We start from the raw sequence: 25,382 nt of genomic DNA, 5'->3' as shown, positions 1-25,382 counted from the left end.
AAATGGTGACTATACACATGGCCCTTGCCAGATGGAACACAAAAAGGATCCAATTGACTACATCTGTGGAAAGAGACGATGGAAAAGCTCAATATCATCAGTCGGGAAAAGGCCAGGGGTAGACTGTGGAAAAGACCATCAATTTCTCATATGCAAGTTCGAGCTGAAACTGAAGAAAATCAGAGCAAGTCCACGAGAGCCAAAATATGACCTTGAGTATACCCCACCTGAATTTAGAGAGCATCTCAAGAATAGATTTAACTCATTGAACACTAGTGACCAAAGACCAGACGAGTTGTGGAATGACATCAAGGACATCATTCATGAAGAAAGCAAGAGGTCATCGAAAAGACAGGAAAGAAAGAAAAGACCTAGATGGATGTGAGAGGAGACTCTGAAACTTGCTTTCAAACGTTGAGCAGTTAAAGCAAAAGGAAGACATGATGAAGTAAAAGAACTGAACAGAAGATTTCAAAGGGCGGCTGGAGAAAAGAAAGTAAAGTATTATAATGACATGTGCAAAGAGCTGGAGATAGAAAACCAAAAGGGAGGAACACACTCGGCGTTTCTCAAGCCGAAAGAACTGGGAAAAAAAAAAAAACATTCAAGCCTCGAGTTGCAATAGTGAAGGATTCTATGGGGAAAACATTAAACAACACAGGAAACATCAAAAGAAGACGGAGGAATACACAGAGTCATTATACCAAAAAGAATGAGTCGCTGTTTAAACATTTCAAGAGGTAGCATATGATCAGGAACTGATGGTACTGAGGGAAGAAGTCCAAGGTGCTCCAAAGGCATTGGAGAAAAACAAGGCTCCAGGAATTGACGGAATATCAATTGAGATGTTTCAACAAACAGACGCAGAGCTGGAGGTGCTCACTCATCTATGCTAAGAAATATAGAAGACAGCTTCCTGGCCAACTGACTGGAAGAGATCCATATTTACGCCTGTTCCCAAGAAACGTGATCCAACCGAATGCAGAAATTATTCAACAGTATCATTAATGTGACAGGCAAACAAAATTTTGCTGAAGATCAATGAAAAATTAGTGCAGCAGTGTATTGACCGGGAACTGCCAGAAATTCAGGCCAGTTTCAGAAGAGGATGTGGAACCAGGGATATCATTGCTGATGTCAGATGGATCCCGGCTGAAAGCAGAGAATACCAGAAGGATGTTTACCTGTGTTTTATTGACTCTGCAAAGGACTTGAACTGTGCGGATCATAAAAATTATGGATAACATTGGGAAGAATAGGAATTCCAGAACACTTCATTGTGCTCATGAGGAACCTTTACATAAATCAAGAGGCAATTGTTTGGGCAGAACAAGGGGATGTTGAGTGGTTTAAAGTCAGGAAAGGTGTGCGTCAGGGTTTGATCCTTTCACCATACTTATTCGTCTGTATGCTGAGGAAATAACCCGAGACGCTGGACTATATGAAGAAGAATGGGGCATCAGGATTAGAGCAAGGCTCATTAACAACTTGCATTATGCAGATGACACAACCTTGCTTGCTGAACGTGAAAAGGACTTGAAGTACTTACTAATGAAGATCAAAGACCACAGCCTTCAGTATGGATTACACCTCAATGTAAAGAAAACAAAAATTCTCACAACTGGACCAATGAGCAACATCATGATAAACAGAGAAAAGATTGATGCTGTCAAGGATTTCGTTTTACTTGGATCCACAATCAACAGCCATGAAAACAGCAGTCAAGAAATCAAAGGATGAATTGCATTGGGCAAATCTACTGCAAAGGATCTCTTTAAAATGTTGAAAAGCAAAAATGTCACCTTGACTAAGGGGCACCTGACCCAATCCATGGTATTTTTAATTGCATCATATGCATGTGAAAGCTGGACAATGAGTAAGGAAGATAGAAGAAGAATTGACACCTTTGAATTGTGGTGTTGCTGCAGAATATTGAATATACCATGGACGGCCAAAAAAAGAACAAACTTGTCTTAGAGAATTACAACCAGAATGCTCCTGAGAAGCAAGGATGGCGAGACTGTGCCTTACATACTTTGGACATGTTATCAGGAGGGGTGAATCCCTGGAGAAGAACATCATGCTTTGCCAAGTACAGGGTCAGCGGAAAAAAGGAAGACCCTCAACGAGGTGGATTGACACAGTGGCTACAAAAATGAGCTCAAGTGTAACAACAATTGTAAGGATGGCACGGGACCGGGCAGTGTTTCGTTCTGTTGTGTATAGGGTCGCTATGAGTCAGAACTGACTCGATGGCACCTAACAGCAACAACAACAACAAGCAAGTAATTTATAAAGCAAATTGATATCAAGAAATATGTCCAGCAAAATAAAAGAAAGATAAAGGTGTAGTTGTCCTTTCACACAACTGGAAAACTTATCCACACAGAACTATATATTTTCATCCAATACGTTTATTACATATTTGTTTTAAAATTTATAACATGTACCACTTCATTTCTTTTGGAATTTGAGTAGTCAGCTAGTAGATGCGATGTATTTGGAAGCCAATATAAACGGCTTGTAAACTCTCTGAAGGGAAAGAGAGGTAGGAAATAGTGAAATCCAGCTTTTCCACTGTTTTTTTGTTTTATTACATCAAAATCACTATTAGAAATAATTCTGGGCAACAAAAGACAACGTTCCGCCTCTGGAGAGCTGTCGATCTGGTCAACCAGAGTTTTAAATAAGAAGATGATTTTATGCTCCTTCCATACATCCTTTTTCAACCTCAAAAATGAAATCGCAATTAATTTGCATATTCCTGAAAAAAGTTCTGCCACTATTTCTTGATTTTTCATAGCTCAGGATATTTATTTTTTAATTTCATTGTCACAAATAGAAATTCTTATATCATGATTGTAGTGGGTTGAATGGTGGCCCCCTGAAAAACTACGTCCACCTAGAACCTCAGAATGTGTCTTTATTTTGGAAGAAGGGCCTTTGCCGATGTAATTAAGGTAAGGATCTCAAGATAAGGTCATCCTGGACTCGGGCGGGCTCTAAATGCACTGACTAGTGTCCTTATGAGAGACAGAAGGGGAGAATAGTAAGACACAGAGGGGAGGCCATGTGAAGACGGAAGCAGAGATGGCAGTGATGCTGCCACAAGCCAAGCAATGCCTGGAGCCAGCAGAACCTGAAAGAGGCAAGGGAGGACTCTCCCCTAGAGCCTTGGGGGAGAGTGTGGCCCAGCTCATGCCTTGATTCCAGACTTTTGGCCTCCAGATCTGTAAGAATCAATTTATTTTTTTTAAGCAACCAAGTTTGTGATAATTTGTTGCAACTCTGGGAAACTAATAAAATGACCTTCTAAATTTTGTTTTAAATATATATATGGATTCTACTATTTGTTGCTTTTTGGTTTACAGAATTTTTGTGTTCAATTTCTGTGTTTTGATGCAGAGGATCCAGGCATAGCCCTGGGACGCCAGTCCGACCTGCCTCTTGCCCTTCTGACAATAATCCCGTGTCGCTCTCGATGGCCATCCCCCAGCCCTGAGTGAATTCTAGGTCCTGCTTGCCCTTGCCTGCCACCTTTCCCATATCTAATTGGTTATGGGCCCAAAAGAGAAAAGCTGAAATGTAGGTGATGGGTACTTACCTAAGGGATAGGGTGATGGTGGGCCAAAGTTGCGTGTGTGCTCATCTCTCTCTCAAATTATACCCAAGCCTAGAGGCGCTGCTGGAGTCCCATCGATCACAGCCAAGCACTTCCACATAAGCCTTGACTTGCACTGACGGAGGTGAGAGAGGGCGTCTAAAGGCTTCAAGTCCCTATACTCACAGGCCTCTGGACACCTGGACACTTCTTATGCTGCTTCTCCATCTACCTCAGGGACTGTGTTTGGGGATTGGACTCACTCCCTTGATAGAGCTCTGTTTACCCTCAAGTGGCCTGTTTTTCCTTTGCATGCAACCTTTGGAGCAGCATCTCAGGCTGAGGGTCACTGGTGACAATGTGGAATGTCAGACCTTTCTCCTCTCTTTTCTTAGCCACCCCTGTGCATCACAGAACTCAGACTCACAATCATACTCATCTCTCCCTGAGTACTTCTAAGAATGTACTTAGGTTAAAAAAAAAAAAAAAAAGGCAGAAAGGCATATGAAAAAATGTCTTTGGGGTTGATTGATTAACACGGAAAAAGCACTACCTTACCAGTTCTGCCTCTCACTCAACTTTATTCCTAAACGCTGAACTCGTTTTAAACTTCTAGTTGACTTAGGTGAATAAATAGTTTCTTTTATAACGATTAGCACAAAACTGGTTCCTATGAGGCAGAAGTTACAGATGTCCCAAATGCCCAATTTTTTCCAAATGAACCTACCCAGATGCAATTACCCGATTTTTCCACTAGGTGGCAATAGGCAGTAAGCCTCCCCCCCGCCCCCCACTCAAACGCTATGTCGTTTGCTTCTAAATTCTGAACTAGCCTTCTAGGAATGACTCTATACCTAGTCTTACAGGCAATTTCAGGGTACTAACTATAAGACATCTATGAGACACTTTTGTGAAAGAATTTAGCAGATCGAATTTGTGCTCACCACATCTCTTCAAAACACAGTATATAACATTCCCTGGAACGTATTAAGTATCGAGCTAAAGTAGCAGACTCTGCATGTCAAAAGCAAACACACATGCCTGTAACTGCCTTGTTCTTAATCCACTCTAGTATTTGGCCAAGATTGGCCTGAAGCTGCCTCTTCTTCCTGAACAGGTCCTTCTGTTATAATGATGTAAATATGGCTATTAGCCTAAGGGGGAATGCATTGCTTGAGATTGTGATTAATAACTGTTTAAAATAGTTTCATATCCACTGGGGTTTATTTTAAACTTACTTCCCCAGTGTCCGTTTGAATCCAACTGAGAGCTTTAAACCTTATACTCCAGGATACGTGGATCTCACCATGGTTCTGAAAAAACATAAACTGTCAGGTCCCTCAGGCTCCAAGAGCCCTGGTTGTTCAGTGGTTAAGTGTTATGGCTGCCAACCAAAAGGCTGGTAGTTCGAATCCACCAGCCGCTCCTTGGAAACTCTATGGGGCACTTCTACTCTGTCGTATAGGGTCGCTATGAGTTGAAATTGACTTGAGAGCAATTTTTTTTCTATAACTCCATAAATACATATTAAAATATACATATTTTATTTATTTTTGTTATTGTTGAACATATACACTGCAGAACATACACCATTCCAACCATTTCCACATGTACAATTGAATGCTATCGATTACAGCCTTCAAGTCATGCAACCGTTTTCACCTTCCTTAATTGTTCCTTTTCTGTTCACATCAACTCACTGCTCTCTGAACTTTCTGTTTAACCTTTCAAGCTGCTGTTACAAGTTTGATCATATGTAGATAGTTCTTTAAAAGAGCACAGTGCTCAAGGAAGACGTTCTTTACTAATGAATCTAAAGTATTGTTTGGTTTAAAGAAGACTTCAGGAAATATTTTAAGTTTTAAGGGTTAAAGATTATCTCAGGGCAATAACTTTGGGGGTTCATCTAGTCTCAATAGTTCCAGAAAGTCTGGATTCCATAAGAATTTGCAAGTCTGTTCTGCTTTCTCTTTTTTGATCAGGGTTCTTTTTTGGAATCTTTGATTAAAATATTCAGTAACAGAGCCCAAGTAGCCTTGAACCCACCAACTTCTCTATGGGAAAAGATGTGGCAGTCTGTTTATGTAAGATTGCAGCCCTGGAAACCCTATGGGTAAGTTCTACTTCATCCTATAGGGTTGCTATGTGTCAGAATTTATTCGATGACAACAGGTTCATGGTAGCCTGGCACCATCTAGTTCTTCTGGTCTCATGGTGAAGAGGTTAGTTGTTCATGGAGGCAATTAGCCATGCATTGTTAATACCATGTTATTGTGGACTACTCCCCGGTAGTGAGAACTCTGGAGTTCCTGGGTGGTGCTGCAGCTACTATTCGAAAAGTTGGCGGTTCAAACCCTCTCACAGAAGCCTTGAAAGTAAGGACCGGTGATGTGTTTCTGAAATGTCACAGCCTTGAAAACCCTATGGAACAGTTCTACTCTGCACACATGGGGTCACCATGAATCGGAATTGACAAGACAGTAACAGCAAGAAGTGAAAACTCCACAGTTGGGTTTGTATCTTCATTATTTATGACATTAGAGCACCTGAATTACAGAGGAGTCCAGCAATAAGTTGGAAATTTAGCATATGGAGAACCACAAAATATTCTCTTTCTATGCCCTATTCTGAAATGTACAGAACAAAAGATCACATATTGAGCAAGAAATTCAGTTTGAAAAATTTTGTGAGATTATAAATATATCTGTATCTCCAGCATTATTCTGGGCGGGGGGTGGGGAATGGAAAGTTTAGACTTAAATTAACTGTATTTACCCCTTTCCAACATATATACTAGCTTTTTTAACCTCGTCAGATATTTTAATTTTTTCATAGTTAATGTTCATTTAAATTTACTGATGTACTTACCCCTTTTTTGTATTCTTTCTTTCATTACTTCCATGTGGGATTTTTCTACCTAAAGTAGATTCTTTAGAACTTCCATTAATAACAGTCTACTTGTGTCACATTGTCTGTTTTTGTCTGGAAAAGTCCATTGAGGTTTTCACTTTTATCATTATATTTTCGTTTCTAAATTTTATTTAAATGTTATATACAGTATTGTTCTATCCCAATTTTCTTGCACATTTTTATAAATTCTAATTTCCTTATTTTAAAGCTTGTTTTGTTAATCTTAGTAAGCACAGCTATTTTATATCATTTTCTTATTATTCTATTATCTGAGTTACTTGATTCTGCTGTCATGCCTGCTTGTTTTTTCAGGGGGCCTTTCTTCTTGTGGACGTAGTTTGCTTTTGTTTTCTTACTCTTAAGTGCTCATTTTGCTTATGAAATGCTTAGTATTTTTTATTGTACTTTAGATGAAGATTTACAGAACAAATTCATTTCTTGATGAACAATTAATGCACATATTGCTTTATGACATTGGTTGCCACTCTCCCTTTCTCAACCTTTGTTGCCCATTATCAGCTTGCCTGTCCCCTCTTGCCTTCTTGTCCTTGCCCCTGGGCTGCTGGGCCCATTTAATCTTGTTGTATTTTGTAGGCCTGTCTATTCTTTGGTTAAAGGGTGAATTGAACTTCAGGAGTGACTTCAGTACTGAGTTAAAAGGGTGTCTGGGGGCCATACTTTTGGGGTTTCTCCATTCTCTGTCCGACCAGTAAGCCTGGTCCTTTTTTTGTGAGTTAGAAGCATATAAAACTATGAGTTGGAATTTTCCAAGCCTAGATGAGAGTAAGGATTCCCCTGGGTGGCACGAATGGTTAAATGCTTGACTAGTAGCTAACAAGTTGGCAGTTCCAACTCATTTCAAGGGGTCTCAGAAAATAATACTGGTGATCTTCTTCAGAAAGTTAACTTCCTTAAAACACACCCTACACTGATATTGCCTCTTCACATAATAAAGAAAATCCATTCCCAAATGGAATTAGTACCACAGGTATAGGAGTTAGGATTTACAACACAAATTTTGGGGGGGACACAATTCAACATGCAGCAGGGCCATTTCAGAGACAGAAGTGATAGAATCCACACAGTATTGCTGGGCTTGGCTGCACCTCCTCACTCTAACCGCAGGGAGGGGATCTGAGGTAAAGGATATATCGAGGGGGAAAATGACAAAATAGAATCACCAAAAGCTGGAAAAAAAAGCATAAACAAAACAAAACAAAACACCCAAACCAGTTGCTGTCGAGTCGATTCTGATGCACATCCTTTGGTTAGCAGCCGAGCACTTAGCTACTACACCACCATGTAGATGGAAGTTAGGACCCCTTGACCTCAACAGGCCCAGAAAGACAGATAAGACAGGTAATAAATGGAAACTGCCTTCTGGAAACTCTACAGTTTCAGATGTCTCAGTCCCACGTGCCACTTTCACAGTGTCATCAAAAATGAGAATGGTCATAAAAATGCTATTTTTTTTTAATGTGGAAGGTAAAATTGTGTGAAAGTATTTAGTAAGGTCTTCCCCCAATTACAAGCTTTAATAACACCCCCTACTTTTCCTTATCACAGTCATAATAACTTGTGGTTGTTTATAAATGTGTGTCACTCACATGAAGCTCCAAGCTCTATAGAAGCACTCTTTACATAATTTCACAATATCTCCAATGCCTTAGCGGACTTGGCACACTGTTCAATAAACTGTCTCTGATCAGTAAAGGCACAGGTAGTGGAGGTGGTTTAGGCTTTGCAGGCATTAGTGTGTTTATTTGTTGGATGAATTCCTCACTGAGTATCCTGTTCCTTCATGGTGGTTTCAGTTGGACCATGGATCCAGTAGGCTAGTGTAGAAATTATGACTTCCCACACTTATTAAGCTTTTTGTTTTTTTATTAACTTTTATTAAGCTTCAAGTGAACGTTTACAAATCCAATCAGTCTGTCACATATAAGTTTACATACATCTTACTCCGTACTCCCACTTGCTCTCCCCCTATTGAGTCAGCCCTTTCAGTCTCTCCTTTCGTGACAATTTTGCCAGCTTCCCTCTCTCTCTATCCTCCCATCCCCCCTCCAGACAAGAGCTGCCAACACAATCTCAAGTGTCCACCTGATATAATTAGCTCACTCTTCATCAGCATCTCTCTCCCACCCACTGACCAGTCCCTTTCATGTCTGATGAGTTGTCTTCGGGGATGGTTCCTGTCCTGTGCCAACAGAAGGTCTGGGGACCATGGCCGCCGGGATTCCTCTAGTCTCAGTCAGACCAGAGTGAGTTCGGGGGCTAGGGCTGGGCCCCTTGTTTGTGTCGTCTGCTCCCCTGGGCTCTGCCCCAAATCGGGCGCTGAAGGTTACCTGACTGGTATGCTGGCTTCAGGCTCTGAAAACAATCGCTGCTTCCCCGTATTTGTTCGCTCTCCGTCTCTAAATCTGTGTTTGTTGTTCAGGGTTCGTAGATTGTTATGTATGTGATCAATTCATTTGTTTTTCCAAGTCTTTGTTGCAAGAGGGATCCGAGGTAGAGTCTACCTAGTCCGCCATCCTGGCCCCCTACCTCTTATTAAGCTTTTATTCTAGATGTTTTCTTGTAGATTTAACCCTGAAGATGGTGAAAACCAGCGGCAGAGAAGCAGCGGCAGAAGAGTGGAGGCAGGAGAGGCCTGGCAGGAGAGACTGTGCAGTGGGCTTCCCAGCCCTTGGAGTAAGAAAGATGAGTGTCTTTAGGCAGAGATAGAGGGCCAGGGAGAGGCATGCCTGTGAACGCAGCTGGGAAAAGGCTGTCCTGATGGAAGTACTGTATACTGAGCATTCCTGAACCTGAATGTAACCTATTACTCCCCTAAGAAACCTCATAATCGTTAGTATTGTCTGTGAGTTCTGTGTGGTCATTGCAATAAACTATTGAACACAGCAGAGAAGTAGACACAGTGCAGTGGGAGGGATGGTTGGTGTGAGAATTAGTAAAGATGGCAGAGAGAGGAGGCATGTCTGACCTCTGCTTCAAAGGAATCAGCCTTGGTCTGTTGATCTTGAGTCTCCTGCCTCATGAAGTGAGAGGAGGTTCAAAAACTGCTCTTATGCAGTTTTTACATCTCTCTGCTTACCATCTCTTCATGCTGTTTGTTAAAACCTCTTAGTTACCTAGTGCTGATATAAGAGAAATACCACAAGTGGGTAATAAACAGAAATTTATTTTCTCACATTTCAGGAGGCTGCAAGTCCTAATTTAGAGCGCCAGCTCTAGGGGAAGGCTTTCTCTTTGTCAGCTCTGGAGGAAGGTCCTTGCATCTTCAGCTTCCTCGTTTCTTGGAGACAACCATGTGACTCTTGGCATCTCTCTTCCCCATCTCTCCTTTGCTGGCTTGTTTAATCTGTTTTATGTCTAAAGAGACATTGACTCAAGAAGTACCCTGCACTAACCCTGTCTCATTAACGTAACAAAGACAACCCATTCCCAAATGAGATTATAACTACAGGCATAAAGGTCAGGATTTACAACATGTGTTTTTGGGAGATGTGGTTCAATCCTTAATATTCCACCCTTTGGCCCCCCAAATTCATGTCCTTTCGACATATAGTACACATTCACTGCATCACATCATCCTAAAAGTCTTAAGTCAACTCTAAGTCCAAAATCTCATCTTCTCAATCGTCTAAATCAAATATGGGTGAGATTTTAGGTGTATTCTATCCTAGGGCAAAATTTCTCTTCATCTGTGTTCCTGTGAAATCTAGAATACAAGTTATCTGTTTCCAAAGTATGATAGTGGAATAAACACAAGGTAGATATTTCCATTTCCATTACAAATAATAGAAATTGGAGGGAAAGGAGGGATAATGGGCACCAAGCAAGTCCAAAATCCAGCAGAACAAATTTCATTAACTCTCATGTCTTGAAGATAAACCTCTCTTCTCTGAGTTCAGCTGGGTAATGGCCTTGCCCTCCAGGCTCTCAGTGTTGGTCACACCCTCTGGATTCTGTGCGGAGGCCCCTTGGTCCTGGGTTTCCAGATCCTCTGGGATGGCAACTTAGCTCCCTTGGCTTTGCATGGCCCCATCCTAATCCATCTGAATGGTGACCCCACTTCTTTGGCCCCAGCAGGCCTGGTTCTTTGGCCCCTTAGGCATCGCAGCCCACTCCCTCAGCTTTAGGCAGCATCCTCATCCCCCTGGCACATCTTAATTGCAGCCCCCCACGCTCTGAAACTGAGTTAGTGCAGACCTGACTGAAACCTAGAAGGCTGTGGCCCCACACCTTGGAGGAAGGGAGACAAACAGACACATGTATAAGTAACACTCATGCAACATGCTGAGTGGACTCTCAGGGTGTGTGTGGGGGGGAGTTAATCTGATTGGGGTATCCAGGAAGGCTGGCTTCACTGGGAGCTGGAACTGGGCACTGTGCATTGGTGTCTATTCATGATTCAGTGACCCTTTCAGACATGAACTGGGAACCATCCTTGAGTAGGCAACTAAAACCCTGAGATTCCTGAATACTACTACTACTACAACTACACATTGCCATTGAGTCAATTCTGACACATAGCAACTCTACAGGTCAGAGGAGAACTGCCCGTTAGAGTTTCCAAGGAGCAACTGGTGGACTCGAACTGCCTACTTTTTGGTTAGCAGCCATAGCTTTTAACCACTATGCCACGAGGATTTCCTGAGTAATGCCATTTAAATGCTTCCAACTAAGTTATGCTAGAATGTGTAAGTGCCCACCATCAAAGGGCCTACATCCAGTAGGCTTGAAGCACTCAGTTGTATGTAGTTCAGTAGCTTCTATGTATTTAAAAAATAATCTATGCCTTCCTACTTAATGATTTGGCTCCCAGCTTAGCTCCTTCCCTCACATCTCCCCATGCTAATGCACAACATGCTTGTTCCTGCCTTTAGCAAATATTTCATATTAACTTTGTTCCATCTGCCATGGTTCATACCTCTAGGAAGACTTTTCTGATCCCCATTGTCCCCAGCGCTAATACACTTTATTCCTTTATTCTGTATTCACTTGGCCCCTTATTTGTCCCCAACTCCCTTGTATAACTATTATTTGTGCTGGGAATATGTCTCTGACCATCCAGATCTTTGTTGGACACTTTGAGGATTATGATCAAATACATTTATGTTCGATTTTCCGCTCCATAAAAAAAAAAAAAAAAAATTTTATTCAAAAAAGTAGGTTGTATTAAAACATTCTTTTTGACTGCTTCATTAACTTCTCCTCTGTTGCATTTTCCTAGAGTCTGTCTAGAAGGGGTTTTGTTTTACACAAACTCTAGAGCTATGGGGCAAAGGGAACTAGAGAAAGCGGTAGAGATTTCTAGCTTTTAGTGAGAGAAAGAGGACAGAAAATGGTCATTTATTCCATAAATGACTTGAAAAATAGAATTAAGGCTAACATTTCTTGTAAGACTGAGATTAAGATTATTAAGTATAAAGGGGGGTCTACATTAAGATTAGGATACAGTTAGTAATGAGACTGAGGAGACAATAAGATTAGCACAGGGATGGCAAGGATGAAGATTAGGACTTAGAGTTAATGCTGCAGCTCTGTGCTGGGGCCGGGGTAAATGTTGAATCAAAGCCATTTTGTGTCGGGACTTGAGTCAAAACTAGGATTTTCCTTTTTCTTTCTCACTTTATTAATGTGTACCCAAACAGAATTTGGTATAGCTGTAATTGTCATGGGAAAGCTGAGAAATACCATCTGGGATTAGGATCCCCTGTAAACCTTTACCCATGCCTTGGAGAGTGAGATTCATTCATTCATTCAGTCATTCACTTATTCATCTATACAACTGCTCACCACTTTCCTGTGAAATTCTGGTCCTTGACTTCTGGGAGCCTGATATGTACTGGGGGAACTAAACCAGGAACACACAAAATGAGCTGGAGCAAAACTTCTTCCAACAGGCTAGTGTTTCTCAACGGAACTTCAAAGGATCTGAAAAACACTTATTCCGGGGAAGTAAAAACTCCTTTGGCTGGGGGAATTAAGTTAGATGTCTTTGCAAGTTGGAAGGATTTCCTCAAAATTTCTTGAGAAATTGAGACTCCTCACTTGAGCTGGAGAGGCACTATTTCTACCAAAAGGCAGGGCTAAAGAATAGACTCTGCAGTCCTCCCGAGTCCAAATTCTGGCTCTGACATTTTCAAGCTGCTACTCAAACTCTATGTCTTAGTTTCTGCACCTGGAAAAAAAAAAAAATACTACCTGCTTCATAGTGTTGTTATGAGGATTAAATAAATTAACACATGTAAATCACTTTCAATGGTACCTGACATATCACTGGTGCTAAATAATAACAACAGTAATAATCTCTATGGGCAGAGTACAGTGTTAAGACAGTGGAGAGTGGTTGGGTCAGGTGACTAGAATGTCAGATGCAATATCATATATGACCAGTGGATGGCGCCAACGTCCCCATTGTTGAAGTTGTCCTGCCAGCCTAAGTATTAAGCTGTTTCCCTCTCTTTCTGGGCTTCTCCTTTGCTTGCAATTCGCAGGCACCCTAAAGGGAAAAACACTAGGACTGAAGAAGTTAAGCGTTGTCCTTATGGCCCTGTTTTGGGGTCAAACCTAAGGATACCAGGATAAATGATGAAGGTATGAAAACAACAAGGTGTATTTGAGAGGTTGTCTGACTGGAAGCCACGGTACTTGGGTTTTAGTTCTAACACTTGTGTGTTCTTGGGTGGATTTCTGAACTTACCTGGACTTCAGCTTTCTCTCTATAGCTGCTACTAAATGGGGTAAAATACAACTAGAGTACAAAACAGGAGACATATAAGGTGGTGGAAACGGACCTGAGGGAGAAACAAAGAAGATATGGTAGGGGTTAGAAATGGAGGTGAAGAAATAGTGATGATAGGACAAGGGAGTTAGAAATGGGAATGATAAAATTAGGGACACAATCATGGATGTGAGAAATGTTAAAAACAGAAGAGAGAACAGAGAAAATATTGAATTGGATTCAGATGCTGTTCCCAGTGGTGGCTCAGAGGTAGAATTCTTGCTTTTCGTGGGGGAGACCTGGTTTGACTGCTGGTCATTGGTCCTCAAGGGCAGCCGCCACTGGTCTGTCAGCAGAGGCTTCTGTGTTGCTATGATGCTGAACAGGTTTCTGCAGAACTTCCAGACTAAGACTAGGAAGAAAGTCCTGGAGATCTAGTACTGACAAGACAGCCAATGAAAACCCTGTGGATCACAAGAGTCTTATCCTGTTGTGTGTGGGGCTGCCATGAATTGGGTGCTGACTTGATGGCAGCTAACAACTCCAATAACTTCCCTTTACCCCCATGCTCAATCTCTGTCTCTTATACATGCACACACATATACATGTACTCACGCACACACACATGCACTATTACTCTTTACTGAGGCATGATGGGTGTGCAGAAGGCAGTGTGGTGGAGAATGCAAGCTTACTGACAAAAGCGTGAGGAATCTCTCAACTTTAAAGCACATTAAGTAGCTAACCGTCAGCTTCGTCTGGGGTCCGCATCCTTCCCAGCAACCTCATGAATGCCCTCTTTATCTCCTTGTTCCTCAGGGTGTATATGAGAGGGTTAAGCGAAGGAATGCCTACTGCGTAGAAGAAAGCAAAGAACTTGCCCCTCTCTTGGGCATAGGGATTTTGGGGCTGGAGGTAGACAGCAATGGCTGAGCTATAGAAGAGGGTGACCACAATGAGATGGGAGAAGCATGTCCCAAAAGCCTTCCTCCTACCCTTTGCAGGGCTAATTCTCAGCACTGCCCGGGCAATGGCACCGTAAGAGATAGGGATGAGGGTGAGGGGCACCACCAAGATGAGGACACTGCCAGCAGTCATCTGGATCTCATTGTAGGTGGTGTCCCCACAAGAGAGTCAAATTAGAGCTGGGACCTCACACACAAAATCATCCATCTGTCGGTGGGGGCAGAAGGGCAGGTGTAGGGTGAACGGTTTCTGGACAACTGACTCCACCAGTGACCCAGGCCATAGCTGTCAGTTGCCGGCAGAGGCGGGGGTGGATGGTGGTGGCATAGTGGAGGGGCTGGTAGACAGCCACGTAGCGATCAAAGGCCATCAGTGTAAGGAGGATGCACTCAGTGGTCGCCAGGAACAGGAAGATGAAGAGCTGCAAGGAACACCCAAGGAAGCTGATGGTCTTCTTTGGGCCCCAGAGGTTGAACAGCATCTGGGGACACAACTTGTGGTGAAGCAGAGATCCAAGAAGGAGAGCTTGGAGAGGAAAAAGTACATTGGAGCATGGAGCCTGGGGTCCTGCATGGAGAACAGGATGATGATGAGTGTGTTGCCCACCAGGATCAGGAGATATGAAGTCAAGACAACCACAAAGAGAATCTTTTCAAGTCCTGGGTGTTCAGAAAAGCCCAGAAGGAGAAAGCCCCCCAGGGAGGTTTGGTTGACCATAGCCTGTTCCTTCTGACCCTAGAGAAGGAGGAGAGCTGTCAACTGAGTGTGTTCCATCCTGCTTTATAAAAACTCAAAAGAATGTACCGGGAAACATGGATACCTCTGAATCCTCTCACTAACTGGTTGATGGTAAAGCAGGCCAATGCAACACTTGGATCAACTCACTGATTCGTTCATTCATTCAGCACACATTTTTTGTCATTATGGAGGGTCCCTAGGAATTGGAGTTGACTCGACAGCTGTGGGTTTTGGTTTGGTTTTATGTTCTGAGAGTTGTTGTAAGTGTTCTATTATCCCTTATTTATTTGTGGGAGAAATTTTGACCCTAAATTATGCAGCTGATGATTCTCTCTTGGTTGGGATGGATTTTGTCTAACTTATATCCCATATGTATTTATATCCCACCGCTTTTATAATTCTTTATTCGAAAAGGAATTTATCAGAGAGACAGCATTTTATCTATGAGAGATTTTTCTCTGGGCCAAGCATTCCCCTTCAGAGAGACTTCAGCTTGGTTGTGTTGGCCTCATTAGCAACCCTTTTGCTGAACCAGATGTCCTGGTTGGGAGAATTGGCCCACATTCTCAGTCCCTGCCATGAGAAGCTTACAGGCAGGAGGGGAGAGTGGCCCCAGGCACATTTTAAGTCACTGAGGAGTTCATGAGAACATTATCAAAAGACTCCAAAATCTGGAGGCTCAATGATACCAAGATACTGGGTGAATGAGAAAAGCCTGCGTAAGGTGAAGGATGAACTGGGGTGCATATACCAGGGAAAGCATTCTAGAGGAGGCAATTAGATTTTTTTTTACTCTGAAAGAGAAGTATTGGGGCACAAAAGGCAGCTCAGTGATCAGACGAGGCTGCAAGTACTCTGGCAGTTGAGGGGCAAGGACTCAGGGTTCTCTGGTCTCAGAAGACCTTAGGAAGACCGGATAGGGGACAGTGGTGTCCACAAGTGAGAAGGTGGTGCAGCTGGCAGAAAATACCCTGGGAACTTACAGAATGGCATGAGAACCTCCCCATCACTCGGGTCTCTCTCCCATCTTGTGTTTAATCTCTATCGCATCTCTCTTTTTGTCAGGAATTTCTGATTTTGTTCCTTTGTTTCTTCCTTCTCTGTCTCTCATTGTTCTTTTCCCCATTACAAGATATTAAAGATTAAAAAAAAATATTGTTACATATTCAAACAAATGTGTGAGTAAAGCAATCTTTGTAGTTTAAAGAATAATGAAATCAATACCTGATACGCCTGTCAACCAGGTTAAGGAAATGAGCAAATGTTACAAGTGGCTTAGAGAGTTCTATGTGTCTCTCCTTGATCTCATCAAATACCTCCCCCAAAAGACATAACCACCATTCTGAATGTTTCGGATGTCAATCATTCCTTTTTTGTGATATAATTTATGTACCATAAAATTAACCTTTTAAAAGTATATAATTTGGTGTTTTTTTTGTATGTTCACAAAGTTGTGCAATCAATGGTAATTCCAGAACTTTTTTTTTATCACTTCCAAAAGACACTCCACACCCATTAGCAGTTGTTCTCTCCACTGTTTTCTCTGTAATATAAAATTCTTTGAATAGCACCCTACACTAGAGCCTACAGTTTCTTATTTATCCATCAGCTGTCATTCTAATCAATTTTCTGCATTTTTAACTTTCTCATTCTCTTGGCATTTCATGCTCTCTCTTTTTCTGCCTTTTTTCTTAAGCTCTTTATATACACCTTCCTTAGTGACTCTCTCCCCTCTTCTCTCTTTTGATATCTGTTTTTTACCCCTTTCTCCTACTCTTACTCCCTCTAACATATTCATTCATTCATTTATTCATTTTTTGAGGCCTAGTGTGCTGGCATTGTGCTAGGTGCTGGGCGAGGAGGAGGGGGGTTTGCTTAAAGGAGTTTCTGACAATCTAGTGATAGTTACCTGCTATTGCTCTTAGTAGCTACCATCTGTTGAGTGCATCTGTAGGTGCCAAGTATGGTGTTAAGCAGCTCCCTGAACATCTGTCTCTCACAGCAACTCTGCAAAGTATTTATTACTATCCCAAGTTTACCAAGAAATGAACGGTCTCAGAGAGGTTAAATAGCTAGTGTAAGGTTACCCAGCCAATAATTGCCAGGGCCAGGATTCTAGACCCTGTTTAACTCTAAATCTGGTGCTCCACTATTGAGGACATGTGGAAACTGATATCTCATAGGCAAAGAACGAACTTTCTACTTACCCCCAATCAAATAAATATCTCCTTGGTGCTCTGCTGCCAGAGATCCCCCATGATAAAATTCTTACCTGAGGCCTAGAGTACACGATGGAGTCTTTGGTGGTTTAGTGGTAGAATTCTTGTCTTTCATGCTTGAGACCTGTGTTTGATTCCTAGTCAGCGCACCTCGTGTGCAGCCCCCATCTGTCTGTCAGCGAGGGTCTGTGTGTTCCTGTGATGCTGAATAGGTTTCAGTGGATCTTTGAGACTAAGACAGACTCAGAAAGGGCTGGCTACCTACATCTGAAAATCAGGCAAGAAAAACTGTACGGATCTCAAGAGTCTGATCCGCAAGTGTTCATGGGAATGATGCAGAGGTGGGCAACAGGTTTTCTCCATTGTGCATGGGGTCACCATGAGTCAGAGGCCAAAACAATGGCAGCTAACTACAACAGCCTACACTTGGGCATTAGAGGAAAACTAAAACTAAAGAGCAATGGACACCCTTGAGTGGGTGCTAAGACCTCTGTTTATAATAAAGACTGCAAATACTATCAGGCATTTTTCCCAGCACTGCATATACAAGTGATATACTGAAGCCCGCTCACACCTGCTGTTATGAAATTGACAGGAACTTTGTGAGCCAGTTATTAAACCAATTGGTAGCTGTTTCCCAGTGAAAACAGCCCTATCAGGAATATTTACACTATGGAAATTGAGAAACACTATAAATCAGGGTTCTGCCTCTCTTCCCAAACTTGTTAAACATTACCAGTATACCTCTGATTGTCCCTTATAACAACTCTATATATTATTATCTCCTTTTTAATCTAAAGAAATTGAAGCAGAGAGAGGTTAAATAACTTCCCAAGGCAATTTAGCTAGTAAACGCCAGAGCTGATATTTAAACCCAAGTGGGCTGTTTGCAGAGCCCAGCACTCTCAGCGTGCCATAATTCTACCCGGCAGATGAGGCCAAGGGCAATCAGAAGTCCTTGTTTGCTATGAAGCTCTTTGCCAAAAGCTTCCCCTCAGTCTGGGGAGAAGTGCTGGAGGTAAAAAGACAGACCTTGAGTGGAGGTAGAGGGAGGGATCCCAGGACTCCCACACTATGGACAGCAACAGGTCATTAATTCCTCTAAGACCCAGGGGTTCTACAGCCAACAGACAACTAATTATCCACTGTTGATGATAGACAGTGGAGGGGAATATCTGGAGGAAATATGCCAGCAATAGCCACCCCTGTGATAAGGAAGAAGGTCACCCACTCCTTCTCTCTACCAGTAGGGAAAACAAGGGCAATGTCTCTTGTCTGCACCATCTCCAAGCATCCGGACAGTTCTCTCAAACTTCTAATTCATCCTTTTAAGACCCTACTTTATAAAGTTCTCAACTTCCCACTTTTCTGTTTCATTCTTTTCTCTGAGTTGGACTAATTCTGTGTTATAATGCAGAATTATTAAAATCTAGGGTTAGAAGCGCACTGAGGACATTTAGCCTAATCCTCCTAAAACATAACGGAATCATTTTCATGCTCTCCCCTGTTAGAGTGGGGGCATGTGTGGTCAGCTAATGAACGACATCTTGGCCTGGGTCTGGATCACAGTGGATCACCTAGGCCCACGGATCTACCCAGTAGTCATGTCTGCTGTCCCAAATGTACAGTTGGAATGGGCACACTTGGTAGTTGGCAGAATCCCCAAGTAAGTTCTTTGGCCTGTGGAGTAAAGAGTTACAGTAGTGGGGAAGGCCAAGTGGAAGTCTTGGAACTATACCACCCCCTACAAAAATAATTATTGAAGAACAATATCATAAGCCAAGGGGAATGGCAGAGATTGATACCACTATTGAGGCCTGTAGGTGTGGTTGTCCGTATTATATCCCCCATTTAAGTCTCCAGTCTGGTTACTGCTAGAACCAGATGGGTCTTGGGGCATGAGAGTGCACTACCACAAACTCAACCAAGTAGAGCCTAAATTTCAGCAGATATGCCTGATTAACATGGCTTCAAGGTCCATAATATGTGGCTATTGATCTGGCCAATGTGTTCTTTTCAAACACTATGAGGAAATAGGTCCAGAAGCAATTTTCGTTCACATGGTTTGGATACAACCATTACTTATGATCAACCTTTCCTGTCATAATATGGTCAAAAGGGACATAGGCAGTGGCATGCTGGTACTCCAGGCAAATGCAAAAATGACAAAATAGTTGCTGTTGAGTCAATTTTGACTCATGGCAACCCCATGAGTTTCAAAATAGAACTTTGATCCATGGGGCTTTCAGTGGCTGCGATCTTTTGGAAATATATCACCAGGCCTTTTGGAAATACATCACCAGGTGCCACAGGATTTTCTTCCAAGGTGGCTCTGTATGGATTTGAACTGCCAAACTTTAGGGTAGTAGCTGAGTGCTTAACTCTTTGTGCCATCTACACACTCCCCTACAGGCAAAAAGCCCTGATTTGTTGAATTTGTTGATTTCTGTAGTATAGGTTTTCCCAGCACAGCCAATTTCAAGCTGCCAGTGTGGCATCACTGAACAAAGAGTTGGGAAACAATGCACTTCAGCACACCATTATATGGTAAAAAGAAAAAAAGTGGTACATTGTATTTCTATCATACAGGCATGGTAGTGGTAATAACCACAGGAGCTTAGACCAAAAAACACCAAAGCTGTTGCCATCAAGTCAATTTCACCTCATAGTAATAATAAAATATATTACAAATCATTAAGAAATAGAGTTCTGAGTATTTATCATCTTTTAGTATAATTTATTTGCTTATAGGTTTATATAATTTAATTTTTAATAATGGCTGTGTTTCAAAACTGACTTGCAAACTTTCTGAAAATTTAGCATTCAACTCTCATGAGATGGTACAAGTCAGCACCAAAACACCACTGCACAAGGATGTTCTGCACATTCCAGAAAACATTACTTTGTTCCACTATGGCAATGACATCTTATTGATCATACAGGATTACAAGAAGCTGTAAGTAATTTGGTGGCATTGGTAAGACAAATGCACCCCAGAGGGTGGGAGATAAACCCTGTGAAGATTCAGGAGCACTCCAAATCATTGAAGTTTTTAGAAGCCCAGTGGTCTAGAGCATGTCAGAACATCCTTTCTAAAGTAAAGGACAAATTGTTGCATCTCACATTTAACACTACTGGGTGGGAAAAATGATTAAGTGTTTGACTACTAGCTGAAAGTTTGCAGGTTTGAACTGGCCCCGAGGTGTCTAGGAAGACAGGTTTGGCGATCTGCTTCTGAAAGGTCACAGTCCTGAAAACCCTATGGAGCAGTTCTACTCTACACACATGGGGTCACAACGAGTCAGAATTGCCTTGACGGCAACTAAGAAGAGCTATGCCTTAGTCTGGGATCTCTAGAGAAGCAAAGTCACTGAAGCGTGGGTATACATATACAGAAAGAGAGAGAGAGAGATTTGTATCAAGGAAATGTCTCATGCGTTTGCACAAAGTCCCAAGTCCATGGGTCTGGCTGGAGACTTGTCCTGACTCACATAGCTGCAGGGGTGGGCAAACCAAAGATCGGCAGGTCAGAGAGTAGGCCACTGGCTCACAGGCTGTGAAGGCTGATGAATCCCAAGATTGACAGGTAAGCTGCTAGCTCAAACCCAAGAACCAGAGGTCAGATGAGGATCTAGAGTGAGCAAAAGCCAGCAAGCTTTGCTAGAAATTCCACATTTATTGGATGTAGGCCATACCCCTAAGGAAACTCCCTTGCTGGTCATAGTGGATCTCATAATGGAGATGATTACATTATATCAGATCTCCTTATGGAGGTGATTACATCATTACATAGCTGCCAAACTGCATCATAACTGCCAAACCACTGAGATTCATGGCCCAGCCAAGTTGGTAGATAACCTTAACCAACACAAGCAACAACAATGGTAATACTACAAGTGTTTGATTCTAGGGGCAGCATATTTCACAGGCTTGGGAATACTGCATGGAACCATTTACTAGTGATGTTGACTTTGACTAGAACCCAGAGCAAATAAGTGCTCTGCAGCAGCTACAGGCTGTTGTACACACAGTGCAGTTACTAGGGGCATAGAATCTTGCAGACCCTCAGACATTAGAGGTATCAGTGATGGAGATTTCTGGTAATCCTCAAATGGAGAATTGAAACTTAGACCCTTGGGTTTGGATCAAGGCCATTCTATCTGTTTCAGAGAAGCATACACCATTCAGAAAATCATAGCCTGGTACTGGACCTGGTTAGAGGCATGGAGCTCCTGACCATGGGACATCAAATAACCATGAGAATAGAGTCCATTATAGCTGGGTTCTGTCAAACCTAACACATGATATGGTCTACTGAGCATAGCAATAATCAGAGGGGTAGCACTTCCTGGATTGAGCATGAGCAGAACTAGAGGGCAGAAGCAATGAGCATGAGCAGGTGGCCTAGGTCCCTGTGCCAGCCATACTGTTACCCAGGTGCCTCTCTATCTGCTCACAGTAATGGCTACATGAGGTAGGAGGAGTGTTGCAGGTCTCTATTCCTGCGTAAACTCCCCAAAAGTTGGTGGTTTAAACTAACAACAATTTCGTTATATCTCACAGTGTTGAGGATCAGGAATTCTGGAAGAACTTGGCTGGGTGATTCTTCTGTTCCATGTGGCATCAACTGCGATCACTTGGAAGTATTCAGCTGGCAGATGGAGTGCTCCAGAGGCTCAAGACAGCTTCATTCATGTATCTGGCACCACCTTGGTGGAAATGATCTGAGCCTGGATTCAGCTGGGCCCTTCTCCCTCTTCATGCTGTCTCAGGGCCTCTTCACATGATCCCTTCAGCATGGTGCTCAAACTTCTGACATGGTGATTCAGGGCTCAAGAGTGGAACTGCAAGTTCACTTAAAGGTCAGGCCCAGAAGTGGCATGGTGTCACTCTGCCACACTGCATTGGTCAAAGCAGTCACAGATGAATCCCCATCTTATTGGGAGAATAGGCAAAGAACTTGTAGCCTTCTTAATCTGCCTTGGGGACATGGGTACTTTATGAACAATTGATGGAGGTGAAAAGCCTGAGCTTGTTTCATGAGTGGATCAGGTCAGTACATGGGTGTGAGCTGAAGATGGACCGCTGTTGCACTACACCCACACTCAAGTGTGCCCTGGGAAGACAGTAGTGAGGGTACATCCTCCCAGTAGGCAGAGGCTTGCACTTCATGTTGAAAGAAAGGTAGCCCAATAAAAGAATACATATGAACTCACAGAAAGTGGCCAATGGCTTGGTAGGCTGATCAAGGGCCTGTGTTTTAGTTACCTAGTGCTTTCACAACAGAAATTTAAAGAAGAGAAATTCATTTTCTCACGGTTCTGGGGGCTAAGAGCCCAAGGCGGAGTCTTGGCCATGTGAATCCCTTCTGTAGGCTTCTCTCCTAGTTTCTGGTGACTATGGGCAATTCCTGGCATTCCTTTACTTGCAGTGAATCCTCCCCTGGCATCTGCCTTCCCTCTGTGTGTGTCCATGTGTCTATTCTGTTCTTTTTTAACTCAGAAGTGATTAAGTTTAGGACCCACGCTGCTCTGATATGACCTCATTATCATCACAAAAGAAAAGCCCTGTTTCCATACAGGATCACATCCACAGGTACAGAGTCCAGGACTTCAATAAATATTTTCTGGGGACACAATTCAATCAGCAACAGCCTGGAAAATGGGAGACAATCAAATGTGAGGAAGAGGCATGTGCATGGGTCTATGAAATGGGCAAGATATGTGAAAATCCTTGTATTGCATGTCAGTACCCAGCAGAGAGCATTTACAGAAATGGTACAAAAACAACCAAGTAAACAGAATGACTACAGGGCAGTTGATATCAACTAATTTCTATCATGGGCCACACGAGTGCTGGCAGAATGGGCCTTTGAAAGCAGTGCCCAAGATGGAGGCTGTGTGTGGGTGGGACAGCCTGAGCTTCCACTCACCAAGCCCAGTCTAGGTGCTGCCACTGCTGGATGTCTAACCTGCCAGAAATATGCTAATGCTGTGGCCCTGACACAGCATCACATTCTGGGTGTGAGTTTACAGATCCAGGATTCAAAACCAGGACATTTTTGAATACTGCAAAGTGGAAAATGGCCCTTGGCCACCTCATTATCCTGCAGTCCAAGACTGCATTAGCAGTTTTGATGATGCTCAAATACCTTTCACATGTGGTCATAGACCCAAGTACAAAGCTCAGTGATGGTCTCAGAATTACGTTTTGGTTTGCTATGATTCTCTCCTGAGTTCACCTTTTTAAAATTCTTTTTGGTTTCAGACTGTATTATGGATAGATTAACATTCTTTGCTAGTTTTGTGGCATATAAAATATGAATGGATGAAGGAGCTTTGACAGTGGGGCAGGAGCGGGGTGTTGATAATTACCCTAGGCTAAAAAAAAAAAATTTTTTTTTACATTTTTTTATTTAACTTTTATTCTAGCTTCCACGTTATTATGGCCATTTTGCCTGCCAACTAGTGATAACCACTGAAAGTGGTTCCTGTGGGCTTAAGCTTGTATCCATCTCTGTCCTGAGCCTAGCCTATAGCAACTTAAAATTCACTCACACACACACACAGATGCACTATTTATTTGTGTAGGCTAAATGCACAAGGTGTAATGTTTAAAACACAAGCTAAGGTATACAGTAAAAAGCAGTTTTCCCTTCCATGTCTGTTTTTCATCAAGCTACCCAGCTCCTCTTTCCAGACACAACAATCCAGACTAATTTCTTATGTATCTTTTAGCAATGTTGTGTGCATATTATGTCATTGCGAGTCCAATAAGGAGACAGAAACCACACAGTGATTCAGAGAGGGGAAATTTAACACAAATCATTATTGAAACCAGCTGGCAACAGTTCACTCTGACTCATAGTGACCCCGCGTGTGTCAGAGGAGAACAGGGCTGAGTAGTTTAAATGGCTGATTTTTCAGAAGTAGATCACCGGGCCTTTCTTTTGAGGTGCCTCTGCACCATCTAGGGACTGCAAAGCATTATTAAGCTATGATAAAAGTGTAGATAAAAGACTAGCTGTAAGATGTAAAGAGAACACTACAGGGTACCCTAGGGCTGAGGGAGAGCACCTCAGACAGAACAAAATAGGGTCCCCTCCCAAGGCTGGGATTCAGACCTCACTGGAAGAGTTGTGATTTCAGCCACTGCATGGCAGAAAAGTTCCTGGGACTTCCCAGGCCAGAGCTGGTCCACAGTTGCTAGACAAGGAGAAAGCAATTCTTTGGGACACAGGCAAGTCACAGCTGGTGGGTGGGTGTGCAGATGTTCTGAGGAAGTCAGGACACAGTTATAGGCAGGAGGACTGGTGTTCTCAGTGTCTGAGTTGGGAGAGCTGCAGGAGAGAAACTTTCATGGGGACAGATGATCAGAGGCAGTTAGAGTCAGTGTGGGTGGGAGGCATGGAGTGTGAGGTGTTCATGTTAGGAGAGCCAGGGATTGGTGATCACCTGGCTGGTTTAGGGCTGCGAGATTAACGAGGTTCCATGGGCACATGGCTGGGGCACAGCAACACCGGATGTCCTCACGCCCGCATCTGACTGTGTAACTGCTGGACCCAGCAAGAGAAGCTTCTTTCTCTGCAAAGTTCTTCCAGAGCCCTTTACTGGGAAAGCTTAATGTCTTGCTTACTGTGAAGGAGAAATGCTTAAAGGAATTCCATCCATTATTCTAGAGCAGTTATTCAACTTGAATTCAAGCTGAGAGGCAATGTATAGACAATGGGCACACATATACAAATATAAACATAAACACAAACACATGTATGTGCTTATATATGTGTAATTTCCTTACGTTTAAACACAATGCCAGCATATTGTTTGTTTATTATGCACCTCACTGTTTATTTGCTAAGAGACAATTCCATGTTGGTACACACACAGTTGCCTCTTTTTAAAGACAACTTATTATTCCACTATATATACCTTCATGTAGTTAACCAGTCCGTTATTGATGAATTTTAAGTTATTTCTAATCTTTTGCTACTAAGAGCAAGAGAATAATGAGTATCATTTTACATATATTATTCTATACCCTTATTTGCACATTAATGAGATACATTTCCACAAGCAGAATTACTAGGTCAAAGGTATGTGTGTGAACATTTTAAAAATTATATTTTAAACATAAAATTTGATACACGAAAAGCAAGAGTGTTACACATACCCAGATTATAACACTAATCACCCAATGAACACTCATTAAGCCACCA

The 25,382-nt window shown here is 42.4% G+C and overlaps 1 pseudogene; it reads right to left on the bottom strand.

Moving 5' to 3' along the window:
* Positions 1-12,861: 12,861 nt before the first annotated feature.
* Positions 12,862-15,016, bottom strand: LOC100653983 (olfactory receptor 2H2-like; annotated as a pseudogene).
* Between the last annotated feature and the right edge of the window lie 10,366 nt (positions 15,017-25,382).

Source organism: Loxodonta africana, chromosome 1 (genome assembly GCF_030014295.1).
Source record: "Loxodonta africana isolate mLoxAfr1 chromosome 1, mLoxAfr1.hap2, whole genome shotgun sequence".
NCBI lineage: Eukaryota > Metazoa > Chordata > Mammalia > Proboscidea > Elephantidae > Loxodonta > Loxodonta africana.
Note: the sequence above shows the minus strand (reverse complement) of the source record. Positions and strands in the feature narration are given on the sequence as shown.